Genomic DNA, 13,541 nt, shown 5'->3' with positions numbered 1-13,541 from the left:
ATGACTCAGTTTCCTAATCCTGAGATCATGAATATAATTGTGCCTTGTAATCACAGAGCCATTATGAGGATTAGATGATAAAGTAAATGTAATGTGCTTAGCAGAGTGCCCTGCACTTAATATAATGCTCAATAAATGTTAGTTTCTATCATTACATGTTATACAAATAAAATACAAAATGCTGATATGGGAAGTACATATGTATATATGTATACATAGTCATGTATGTAATAGAGCTTAGTAAAGTTATGTACACTATATATATAAAATACATTAAGCATATATATATATAAAGTAAGTTTTGTATAGTTTTTATTCAACATTTGTATACAAATACTTAGATTACTGGTCTAGTGAATTTTATAAAGTTGATTCTATACAGTGTATGAAGTCATTTTCAATTTATATGTTTATCATTCTATTTATAAAATCATACATCGAAAGGAAAAAATATTACATTAAGTCACCTGATGTTCGAGTACCAAAATTTAGAGAATAAACATTATTATTTCCTTAATAAGCAATATTCAGTAGGCCTAATCTAACTGATTGTTGTACCCACTTGATCAGCATATGAATATTAATTTACCTTTTGTGAAAAAGTTTTCTAGCATTCCATTAAGGGCATATTTTATAGACAGATGACTAAGTTTTTGTTATAATTATTCAAGTTGATTATACTTGCAATCCAGATTCAGCACACAATTATCTACTTTCTATTTCAGCTTTTATTAAATAGATTTCTTGAAAATGAGGAATAGAACATGAGATCTATAAAAGAATTGCTACATTATGGTCATTTTTCATCCCTTACTGTAATTTAGCGAACCACGCACTCACAGACACACATGCCTATTGTGGGCATGTGCACGCACACATCTATATACTATTTTGAATTTTGAAGGAGAACAGGTTGATTCTAGCAATATGGAGTATTAGAATGAGCATGTATTTATTACTAAACTGGAACACTCTGAAAGTGAAAGGTGGCTCTATTTATAATTACCCAGGGAAAACAGCTGTAAAGTGACCTGCCCCATGCAAACCAGAATAGAGGGTCACACTAACTGGACTATGGGAATGACCATCCAGTGCTTCTCAGCTTGCACTAGAGTATACACACTTGATATAATTTGTAACCAGCTGCTAATCCTTTGCAGCTGGGTGAATAAACTTATACTTCCCTTAATCATGAGTTTTCTCATTTTCTCATCAAAGGGGCTAATATTACTTTTCCTAGAATTGTTGTGAGATTCTGACGTGAAGCTGCATATAATGTCTTTGTCACATAATAAGCACTTAATATAAGTTAACTGCTATGTTACTACCAATAGGCTTAATGCTTGATTTGTTTCCTACTGATGAACAACATGCATTAGCACATATGTTCCATTGATAAATATGGTGAATTAAAAATAATAATTATGTTTTAGCGCATGCTTTGAAATGAAATGTTAAATCATGTATATTTATGTCCCTTCTTTTGTGCTTACATATATTCATCTCTGTCTCTATTTTGTCCTTAGTTTGTACTTTTCTTAAAGATAGGGCCAATGTCAGTATAACTTCATATTGACCATCATATTTTGAGCATGAAAAGCATTCATGAGGCGGAACTTTCCAGAACGCTCGGTGAGACGCGAAGGAGCGGCGGCTGCCGGAGCTGCGCCCAGCAACGCGCTCCTTCCCGCTCCCCGACACCGGCCTCGGCCCTCTCACTGGCTGTAGAAAATGGTGAAAGACACCACTTACTATGATGTTTTGGGGGTCAAACCCAATGCCACCCAAGAGGAATTGAAAAAGGCCTACAGGAAACTGGCCTTGAAGTACCACCCTGATAAGAATCCAAATGAAGGAGAGAAGTTTAAACAGATTTCTCAAGCTTACGAAGTACTCTCTGATGCAAAGAAAAGGGAATTACCTGACAAAGGAGGAGAACAGGCAATTAAAGAAGGTGGAGCTGGTGGCGGTTTTGGCTCCCCCATGGACATCTTTGATAGGTTTTTTGGAGGAGGAGGAAGGATGCAGAGAGAAAGGAGAGGTAAAAATGTTGTGCATCAGCTCTCAGTAACCTTAGAAGATTTATATAATGGTGCAACACGAAAACTAGCTCTGCAAAAGAATGTGATTTGCGATAAATGTGAAGGCCGAGGTGGTAAGAAAGGAACAGTCGAATGTTGTCCCAATTGCCGAGGTACTGGAATGCAAATAAGAATTCATCAGATAGGACTTGGAATGGTTCAGCAAATTCAGTCTGTGTGCATGGAGTGCCAGGGCAGTGGGGAACAGATCAGTCCCAAAGACAGATGTAAAAACTGCAATGGGAGGAAGATAGTTCGAGAGAAGAAGATTCTAGAAGTTCATATTGACAAAGGCATGAGGGACGGCCAGAAGATAACATTCCATGGTGAAGGAGACCAAGAACCAGGACTGGAACCAGGAGATATTATCATTGTTTTAGATCAGAAGGACCACGATGTTTTTACTCGGCGAGGAGAAGACCTCTTCATGTGTATGGACATACAGCTGGTTGAAGCACTGTGTGGCTTTCAAAAGCCAATATCTACTCTTGACAACCAAACCATCGTCATCACCTCTCACCCAGGTCAAATTGTCAAGCATGGAGATATCAAGTGTGTGCTAAATGAAGGCATGCCAATTTATCGTAGACCATATGAGAAGGGTCGCCTAATCATTGAATTTAAGGTAAACTTTCCTGAGAATGGCTTTCTCTCTCCTGATAAACTTTCTTTGCTGGAAAAACTCCTACCTGAGAGGAAGGACGTAGAAGAGACTGATGAAATGGACCAGGTAGAACTGGTGGACTTTGATCCAAATCAGGAAAGACGGTGCCATTACAATGGGGAAGCCTATGAGGATGATGAACATCATCCCAGGGGTGGTGTTCAGTGTCAGACCTCTTAATGGGGCCAGTGAATAACACTGCTGGCATTTTATATGCAGTAGTGAATGAGAGAAGGACTATAATCATAGCTCACTACTTGCTATTGTTTTTGTTTTAATATTCAACTATAGTAGTGTTTTAAATGAAGAATAAACTCAAATATAAAAGCTCAAAAAAAAAAGCATTCATGATGTGGTACAGTATGAAAAAATCTCTGTGAAAAGTAGGGTACACCACAACATCCTGGGCTACACTCTCATACCTGAGATAGCCAGAGTGAAGCCTGGTTTGTGAACCTATTATTAATACTACACTTTCCTTTTTTCAGGGCTGCTCAGATAAAAAGGCCTGACTGCACTCTCTCCCTCTTCCCCATTCACTGACTCCCTTCATTCTTTCCTTCTTCTTTCCTCCTTCCCTCATTCCCCCACCCCCACATCTCTCTTCCTCTCCCTCTCTTTCTTTTTTACCTCAAGATCCTGGTCCACCCAATGTTATTAAGACCCTTAGTCTGTAGGTTCCGGCTATGTCCTACTGCACTCTGTGCTTTGGAGTGACAATATAAAGTTGACCTGTATTTTAATATGCTCCTGCTAACATATTTTCTCTATAGTCATTAGTGTTCATTAACATCTTGAATGGGTTTATCATTTTAGAAAATAGATATATTTTTAAATCTTAAGAGATTCCCTAGATATTTACCATATCTTAGAGTGAAGTTTTAACCACTCATGAGCTCCTTTACAGTAATAAATTAGTAACTCTTAAAGCTGTTTTAAAACTTTGACATGTAGCATTTTCATGTGTGTTCTAATATAAAATACATTCCATACATATAAAGAAAAGTGTGGGTTCTTATTACACACTGCATATAACTTTGGATCTGTTCTGGATCTATTAATAATGAAATATATAGAGCTTGTGTCAAAATATGGGCAAATGTTTTATATGCAGAACAGAGAAATATTATTTCATAACTTGATTAATATGACTGCAAGATGAGATGTCTTCATTAAAGATACATTTATTTTACATCCCAGTTATAAAACAAATAAGACCTGGGGATGAAAAACACTCCATGGGGAATATAGTCAATAATGTTGTAATAACTTTGGGGGCACCTGGGTGGCTCAGTTGGTTGAGCATCTGACTCTCGATTTTGGTTCAGGTCATGATCTTGGGATGGTGAGATCGAGCCCTGCCATGGACTCCACACTCAGTGGGCAGTCTGCTGGAAATTCTCTTTCTCTCTCTCTCTGCTCCTCTGCCTGTTCTCTCTCTCACTCTCTCTAAAATAAATAAATAAATCTTTAAAGAAATATTGTAATAACTTTGTATGGTGACAGGTGGTAACTACACTTATTGTGCTGAGCATTTCATAATGTACAAAACTGTTGAATCACTCACCATGTTATATACCTGAAACTAATAGAATATTGTATGTCAACTATACTTCAATAAAAAATGAAGTATCAGCTAATTTCTACACTTTGATTAATTAGCACCATTTGTAAAAATATAAGACAGTTTTATTAAATATGATATTCAGAACCTTCAACAATGCTGAAGAAACAAATTATTTATTAAATGAAATGCAAGGGGGTCTAAGAGTAAACTTAAGTATACTTGTCTGTGCACACAGAACTTGTATGCAGTATTGCCTCACATATAATAATCTACCACAAAATCCTAGAGTTATAATGGACTCCCTACAATTAATCCTCTCCCACCACAAATCCTTTTAATGAGAGCATTGCAGCAAAAAGCCAATTCCCCTGTTCATTTTGTCACAAAGAGTTGACTTCCTCACAAGAAATCTCATTCTATTGTTAAACAACGTCTAAGAAAATTCAATTTGTATCAGCTATAACGTAACTTCTACTTAGTTCTACTTCTAGATTTTGTGCTCTAATAAATAAGTCTTACCTCTTCTTTATTTGATGGTCCTTCAAATACCTGGAGAGAGCTACTAAGTCCCCCATGATTTTTTTTTTCAGAAGAAAGGAAATGATCTCAGTTCTTTTAATTATTCTGGTAATCCTTCCAAAAACTGACTCACAGAAGCGATCATAGTAGATGTCTATTTGGAGCAAATTACAGTGAATTTGTTATACCATTTCTTCTACGTATTATATTTCAATGAATCCATGTTAAAGCTAATGTTATTTTGTATTTATTTAGCTTTAGACTGTGGATGCATGTATTTTAACATGTGTGTATGTGTATCTGATGTGTGTATATGTTGGGTATGCATTTTCAGAGCCTGCATAATTATTTACCAAAATTACACTGCTTATGTTTGGAAAGCAAGTGGTTTATTCATTATTTTGTCAGTCTGTCCCAGCCTCAGACATTCTGCCACTTGTGATTATATTACATTACAGCTAAATTATCATGCAGACCTCTCAAAAAGTCCTTCAAAAAATGCAGCTCAGAGATAAAGCTGACACAGTAATCAGGTCATATATCATACAACCATAAGAGGATCTTTTGCGACATAAAGGATTTGTGAATAACCAAAACACTCATACTATATTACTCTATGTCTCTGTTTGGCTCCATTTATAATTCCCTTCAATAAATTAGTCTAAACTAAATTACTAAATAAATTAGTATGTCTTTCCTTAAATCCCACAACTACCACATTTTTTTTTTTTAAATTTACCTTCCTACTTCACAGGAAAAGAAGGCTATTAAGGTATGAATTTCCTTTATTTTCTGTCTTCCCATTCCCACATTATACTTACCTATATATCTTTATATGCTTTTCTATATCCTTCCAGTCTCAATGGGAAAGGAAAAGAGGTTTAAAAAAATAAATACAGTATAAGGCTACTTAAAAAAAATCTAGATCCTGGCCCCTCAATGAGTAAATTCTCTGTCTTTCTGTCTCTCTATCTTTCTGTCTCTCCCCCTTTGTCTCTTTGTCTCTCTAGTGTGTGTGTGTGTGTGTGTGTGTGTGTGTGTGTGTGTGTGTTTATACATGGTACAGTAAAAGAGTCTGAGGCCTGAAGGCATTTCTTAAAGGAATATATGTAAAATCAATTAGCTGGAAAGAAAAACCCAAATATTTGATCTTGCAAAGCCAACTGCTTTGAGATACTTCAAGGGGATCATGGGAAAGAAGAAAGTTTGCTTTAATTTTCAGAACCCCTTATCAAATTGCCAAGGTCAGTGGACCCTTTCCAGGTTTTATCTTCCTTAACCCCTCTGAAAGTGTTTCTTCTTTGAAACCAAGTGTTTCTTTGACTCTGGGATGAGTCTTGCATTCTCTGTTACCTGGGAGAATGTTCTTCTTCAATATCATTTTTCTTTGCTTGCTCCTTGTATGTCTTTTTTAAAGTGATCTTGAATATCTGCGATGTAGTCCATTATCAAGGCTTATAACAACCCAGGGGAAAATTTATTTTTCTTAATTTGATTTCTTTGAGGACTTTCCATAGTCAAAAGGCATGCAATTCTCTTCTACACACTTTCTTAGTTCTCATATTGCCCTCCAATGAATTATGAATGCATTTGGTATTTATCCTTATTTCACCTGGATAAAAATGTTTCCCTGGTGAGGTGAGAAATGTTACAAAACATGATTTATTTGGCTCCATGTTCTCCAGGGGATTGTTCTACTACTGTGTTTTGGATTATTTTGGAGTCTACTGTGAGTTATAATAACAATTTATCTGTGAAATAAACCATCTTATACCATAAAAGATTGACAGAATTGAGAAATACTTGCCCTGACTTACTTATAAATTCCAGTTACCTTACTCAAAATAATTTTTTTAAAAAGTAAACCTTTCCCCAAGTGAATTCATTTGGAATACCATTTCAGAGATTTATAAATTCATATGTATCCTCCTGGGAAACCCCCAACCCTTAAAATAGTTTTAAGCATTTCTGTACACTGTTAATGCTGAGAACTTTGTACTTTTAATGATTAATACAGCATCACAAAATCTGGAGGGAGAAAAGAAAAATAATTGAAATCATCCAATAGGTAGCTGAACAAGTTTATGAACAAGTTCATAAAAGGGTAGAGCTGATAAATTGTGGATAAAATCCCTCAAGGAGGGAAGGTGCTGGAAACATTCTGAGAGCTACAAGAACATGATTAAAATCAGGACTTCTGGCTTCAGGATAAGGGTATTCCTGGTTTGACTAGCTCTCCTCCCCCTGCACTCCTTATAAATAGTGGCTATTGTATTTTATTTATTTTAAAGATTTTATTTATTTATTTAACAGAGAGAGAGAGAGAGCGAGCACAAGTAGGTGGAGTGGCGGGCAGAGGGAGAGGGAGAAGCAGACTCCCCACTGAGCAGAGAGCCTGACGTGGGGCTCAATCCCAGGGCCCTGGAATCATGACCTGAGCCAAAGGCAGATGCTTAACCAACTGAACCACCCAGGCGCCCTTAAATAGTGGCCATTTTAATAGAAGACCACTGAAGAGAAACCCAAAGCAATACAAAAGAAAAAAAACAAAAAACTAAAAACCCTAAATAACAAGCATAACAAATATTGAAAAGAAAGAGCTCCAGCTGGAGAAAGGAGTAGGTCTGTGAGTCAACTCTTACCCTCTGGCTTGGCTTAAGGGCCCCATGGAGTCTTCAGATTTCTTTTTTATGCCCCATTTGGGAGTATCTTCTAAGTTCTCTGCCTATGGGCAGAGGTTAGAACACTATCTGAGAGACTGAGGTAGCCACAGGCTGGTCAGAAGTTTCACTGAGTTCCCTTTCCTTTAAGTCCTGAATTGTGCCCTGACTCTTAGTGGAGATCTACTTCCTTCTTGTATCTCTCAGTCCTAATCATTTCCAATGTATGGGGCAATAGTGAAGGAAGGAGAAGAGAGCTGGGACAATAGCAATGAGTCCTCCTCCTTGTTCTTTCTCAACTAGATAAGATACCTGGAATACTTGATTTTGATTATACTATTTTTACTATCCTCACAGCAACTCTGCTTCCACAACTATCTCTACCACCATTCCTCCCTCTCCCCAAACAGGGTGTGTTTTTGACCACGGGATTCCTGGTTTGGACTGGCCATGCATTTTTTTTTTTTGAAACATTATTCTAGACATTTCCTTCTCCTGTAGGAGGGAGAAAGAGAGAGACTTGTGTGGACCTGTTCTCACTTTCACCCTGAAACCTTCCTCTTAGGCTTGATTTCTCCCTTCTGCTGCAAACTTTATGACTGGCAAGATACATGCATAACAAATGCTATTCACTAGGAAATTAAGCAGCAATATTCTCAAAAAGTGGGTTGTTAACCTTCACTTTTTTTGACCTCTGTTTTAAAACCTGTCCCAGACAAAAAGAGCCCTGAACCATATGGACATAATTTGAATAAAGACAATTCACCTATGAATTTGAGAGAGATAGCATCAGAGAACATGAAAACAATGGAGAGTCAAAATGAGCTTTGAATGTGACTGTGAGCTCTTATGTTTTAACTGAGTTTTTTTCCCAAAGATTTTATTTATTTATTTATTTCAAAGATTTTATTTATTTATTTAATTTATTTATTTGCGAGAGAGAGAGCACTAGAGTGGGGAGGGTCAGAAGGAGAAGCAGACTCCCTGCTGAGTAGGGAACTGGATGGGGGCCTCGATCCTGGGACTCTGGGATCATGATCTGAGCCGAAGGCAGATGCCCAACTGACTGAGCCACCCAGGCACCCATCTTTTTATCTGAGTTTTACTCAGCTCCTTCTCTTTATCTTCTCAAAGAATGATTTTCATTTGCTCACAGAGAAGTCACAGAACTTAAGACATAATTCCCTTTCCCTGGAATTTCTTGGGCACCTCCAGTGTCATGGATTTTTCTCATGACACCAACAATTTCCAGGGATATTGTATCATCATCCACCAAAAGTTGCCTGCTCCTTTACCCAGTTTCTCTTCAAGGGCCTAAAGAGAAAACTGAGCAGTATATGCCCATCCCTCCTTTCACCATCCTGACCTCAAACCTCTACCACATCAGTAGAATCCATCTACCTACTTAGATAATCCAAAAAGTTGAATACTTCCAGAAGGGCATTAGAGGGTATAAAGAATAAAGGCTTGCATATTGGCTAAGTACACATTTCCCTTATTCTTTAGACACAAGAAATGGAGAAAGCTCTGATAGGAGAACTATATATAATAGTCAGAATGGGTGTTTCTGTTAAGAAATCCTGGCATTCTGTTATTGGAGAAGTGGAGTTAGAGACCGGGAAGACAGATAAAATCTCCAGGGAAAGTACTTCCAGACTTAGCCCTAACAGAAGAGATCATTTGTGGAATAGCTCTGCTCCTGCTCTGGGTTTCTCCCCTCAGGTGCCCTTTCCTTTTCTACTATAACCCCCCACTCAGGTGGCAACCCAGTTCCTTCTCTCAGGAAAAACTACCCCTTCTATAGGAATAAGTTTTAGTTTTTGGTTTCTTCCTATTTTCTAGAAAAGAAAGTTGTTTTTGGATTTCATCTGGATGAGCATTCACCTTTCCCTTTTCCCCAGTTCACAGGTTCCTAAAACAGAGGGCTCTAATCCATCTGGGTCTTGCAGTTCTAGATCAAACCTACTATTTAGAGTTATAGATATGCTTGTTTCCATATGCTTCACCTCGTAGTAAGCTTATCACATGAACACTAGTGCTAATTATTACTGGAGATGATATAGTCTAATTCTACATATGGAGAAGATTATTTCTTTTACTGGCCCTCACTCCCCACCTCTAAATTATTGTGATTAGGAGCATATGGATATGTCCTATCTCACTTAAGACCTCAGGGAATCACTAAAACCATTACTGGATTGCTCCTCAACTTGGATCAAATTCTTTTCACTCTGGTTATGCTGTTATAGAAAGGGTTAGCTAATCTATCCACTCAACTTTCTCTCTTCCCTGAGTGTGACCTTAATCAAGTCAGGGATCACGCCTATTTTCTTTATATATGTAACCTGGAGCATACACAAAGTGACTAGAAAAACATGGGCACTCCATATATATTTGTTGAATTAATATATAAATATAAGTGTTAGACCAGCAAGACAAAAGCTATGTCACAGCTCAGGTAGTCCAACCCGGGTTATCATGGCTTGAGAATATACACAAAGAATGGTGGCCAATACCTGTGGTAATAAACTGTGTGGATTTGAGGGGAACACACCCTTGGCTAACTGATGAGTCCTGTGGTATCAGTAAAAAGCTAAAGATGGCCATCTCTTAACCTCACCTTAATATCAGAAAGGATATTAACATAATTAAAAGTCTAACACATCTGAATCATTTTAAAAAATGTAAAACATAAAAGAAAAGGCAATTAAGTTGGTCACTTTCAAATAGGTCAATAGTCTCTCTTCCTGCAAGTTTGAAGTCAGAGATCACCAGAAAAATCACTTGTACTTGTGAGCCAGCACCATGAGGAGTCTCGCCAGGCCCCTTCTATTCCCTTAATTCCAACACTAAATTTAACATTGGTTTCATGTATGTGGTTTCCTTCTTATTTCTTCATTTCCAGTTTCTGCCTCACTGCCCAGAACTTTTAGATTCTTCAGTAGCAATTTATTTTCTTTAATCCCAGTTTTTCCACTTTGTGATAGTGGCTCTATGCTTTATTGCCCATGGACCAATCTCATTCCTTTCCCACATATCAGGCCCCTATTTGCCCTGGAGTGCTCAGAATTTATTACTGTTGTCCAGAATCCATTGTCTGGATTCATGGTTTTTAGGGGTACTCACTTGTCCCTGTTGTTAAGGCCATGGGTCGAAGTGAAATTCAAATGTGGACAGAAAAATAAAAAACAAAATACAGCTGACTCTTGGGTCTGCTTATCTGCATTTCCCTCCCATAAATGAAGTACCGTACTGTAAAAGTATTTTCTCTTCCTTATGATTTTCTTAATAAGACCTTTTCTCCAAGCTTTGCTTATTGTAAGAATACAGTATATAATACATGTTATCTACAAAACATGTATTAATCTACTGTTTTTGTTATCAGTGAGGCTTCTGGTCAACAGTAGGCTATTAATAGTTAAGTTTCTGGGGATTCAACAGTTACACTCAGTTTGGGGACTGCAGATGGGTCAGCGCCTCTAACCCCTGAGTTGTTCAAGGGTCAACTGTACTTTAGATCTGAGCCTGTTTGCCTTGTGTCCTCCTTGTGCCGCTAGAGTCACTGCTTCGGCCACCACTGCAGTTCCGGGATAAACACTGCAAACGTGACTCCCATTTTCGGGAGATGCTATGATATTTGGCAGGAGGAGGGGGTAGTTGTAGCTAGGTAGTAAGGATTCTTGACACTCTTTTTTTCTTCTTATTGCTTTTGTGTTATGATGGTGGCCAGAATGAGAGATCATTTCTCACCTCTCACAGGGTTGCTTTCTGTCCAAGCCCAGGGACGCTATTCACAGGCCTTGGCAGAAGTGATGCAATGAGGGGAAATATGTAAATATGTGAGTATGCAAATAGGTTTGTTGGCAGAGAATAGGACATCATATGCACTCAAATGCTAAATTAGATGGCAGGGTATCCTGAGCATGTCAGGAATTGGAGAAGTAGTTTGAAGAAAGCATTGGAAATTTGAAGATACCATTGAGGAAAATGGCAGATGAAAATGATTAGAGTCACACAAGAAAGGATTCTCAAGAAGTATCGTGGACTTTAGCTAAACTTTAATGCCACGAATTTAAAGAGATACATACTCAAACAATTATGAGTATCTAGAGCAGTGATAAGAATTGTAAAATAAAGTAGGATAGTGGCTGGAATGTTCATTTATGAACATTTATGCAGAGGTTATGTGGCAAGAGAGTTGAGGGTACTTGCAGGTTTACAGTTGAGTGCTGTAATGTGGCAGAGGAAGGAGATGTATAGAGAGGAAAGGAAAACCACAACTGGTAGGCTATGATCCTTTCCACGCCTGGCTCTGAACTTTTATTCCCAACCTTAATGTTTATTCCTTTGGTTAAATTCCTGATCTTTTTCTGAAATCTGTTGTTATCCGTAAGAAAGTGTGTGTGTGTGTGTGTGTGTGTGTGTATGTGTGTGTGTGTGTGTGTCTAATAACACATATGTAGTGAGCATTAAAAGCATTTGCCCAGTGTATACAACTTTTTAATTTTATTAATGTTGCAAGTATATTGTAAAATATATTGTACATTTAAAGTCTTTGCACACAGTAAGAAAAGTATAAGAATATAATGGCATTGTGATGACCTTTCAAAAAGACCACTGATAGCAGAAAAATTCACTTTTAAAAAATTCTAACTTCTTTTGTAGCAGAGAAATAGTTGATAGTTCTTTCTACATGATTTCTTAGAAGGAAATATTTTCATTAGTCTACATGGCAAGAAAATACAGCTTGTCTTCTGTAACATAATGTCAGTAGGGATGATTTAACAGTTTTTCTCTCCCTCTACATATATAGCATCTTCATATTCTCAGGGCTATCGTGTTTTTTTTTTTTTAAACCTCAAATGTTTTTGCTGTGAGAGGTACTGAATCTGTGTCTAGAGAAAGTAAGCTATGTTAAGGAAGCAACTTTCTTATGTTCAATAATACGAAAGCCCTATTTTGCTTCTAAAAACAAGTCACAATAGGAAATTAATTCATTTTTCCATTAAACAACATCTTTAACTGGTGATAAAACTGCTTTGAACCTAAACAATGTTTATGGAACGTAAACTTTATATAAATAATTTGCCACAAATACTTCCATCATGCTAATGTAATGTGACCAGAGCTATATTGTTCTGGGGGGAAAGTAGACTTAAGAATTTCTTCTTTCTCTTTTGCTGGAATTAGCAGTCAACCAACTGAGAACAATGAATGAGAATACTAATGTATGCACCATAAAAATCAATCTTTGGAAATTTGTTCATGCCAGGTTATCAAGTCAAATGTTATGTCCTGATAATTTTACGACTGTTAATAACAGCCCATAGTTAGGCATACCATGATAAACCTCATTAATTGTCATGCTTCAGAGTAAAAATTGATTTATTAAGGGGGAAGAAGAAATTATTTCCCATTAACAGACTTCAGTATTAGTTTTTTTATTTTTTCCTGATTTAGCAGATTACTATATTTTATAAAAGATGAAATGGGTTAGTATAGATAAAGGAAAAGTGAGTTTATCCCAAGTCTTTTCCTTGGCCTCAGAAAGCAGAAAGACATGGCTTTGAATCAGAGCTGTATCAATTACTGGTTAAAATACTTTGGGTAATTTATTTAGACTAAGTCTCAGATTTTTTCCCCTTTAAAATGCAGTTATTAATGGTACCTATCTTATATGATTATTATGAGAATTAGATGAGATAAGTAATTGAAAGTACTTAGTGCTGGGCCTGGCACACAGGAATCATTCAATAAAAGTTAGTAATAATTAGTAATATTTTTATAATTGTTATCAAAAAATGTCATACATATTGTTCTTATCATTAGGGAGTAACTACAAATCTGAAGATAATCAGCACCATTAAACAATATATTTAAATCTAACTTGCTGCAGAGTTTTATTAATGATTTGGCTGAGGGAAATTCAATTGCTCTTATTAGCATTTTCCCACTTGTAGCACGTACAATTACTATTTTATACATCTGGCATGGTTTGATAATATATCTTGCAACCCCCAATATTTTATAATGTTACCATTATTTTAATT

At 36.8% G+C, this 13,541-nt stretch overlaps 1 pseudogene; it reads left to right on the top strand.

Moving 5' to 3' along the window:
* Nucleotides 1-1,731: 1,731 nt before the first annotated feature.
* Nucleotides 1,732-2,956, top strand: LOC112836537 (dnaJ homolog subfamily A member 1 pseudogene; annotated as a pseudogene).
* Nucleotides 2,957-13,541: the final 10,585 nt, after the last annotated feature.

Source organism: Callorhinus ursinus, unplaced genomic scaffold (genome assembly GCF_003265705.2).
Source record: "Callorhinus ursinus isolate GAN/ISIS: 27379988/994484 unplaced genomic scaffold, GSC_fseal_2.0 scaffold24, whole genome shotgun sequence".
NCBI lineage: Eukaryota > Metazoa > Chordata > Mammalia > Carnivora > Otariidae > Callorhinus > Callorhinus ursinus.
The sequence above is the reverse complement of the archived record's forward strand: the minus strand, read 5'-3'. Positions and strand labels throughout refer to the sequence as shown.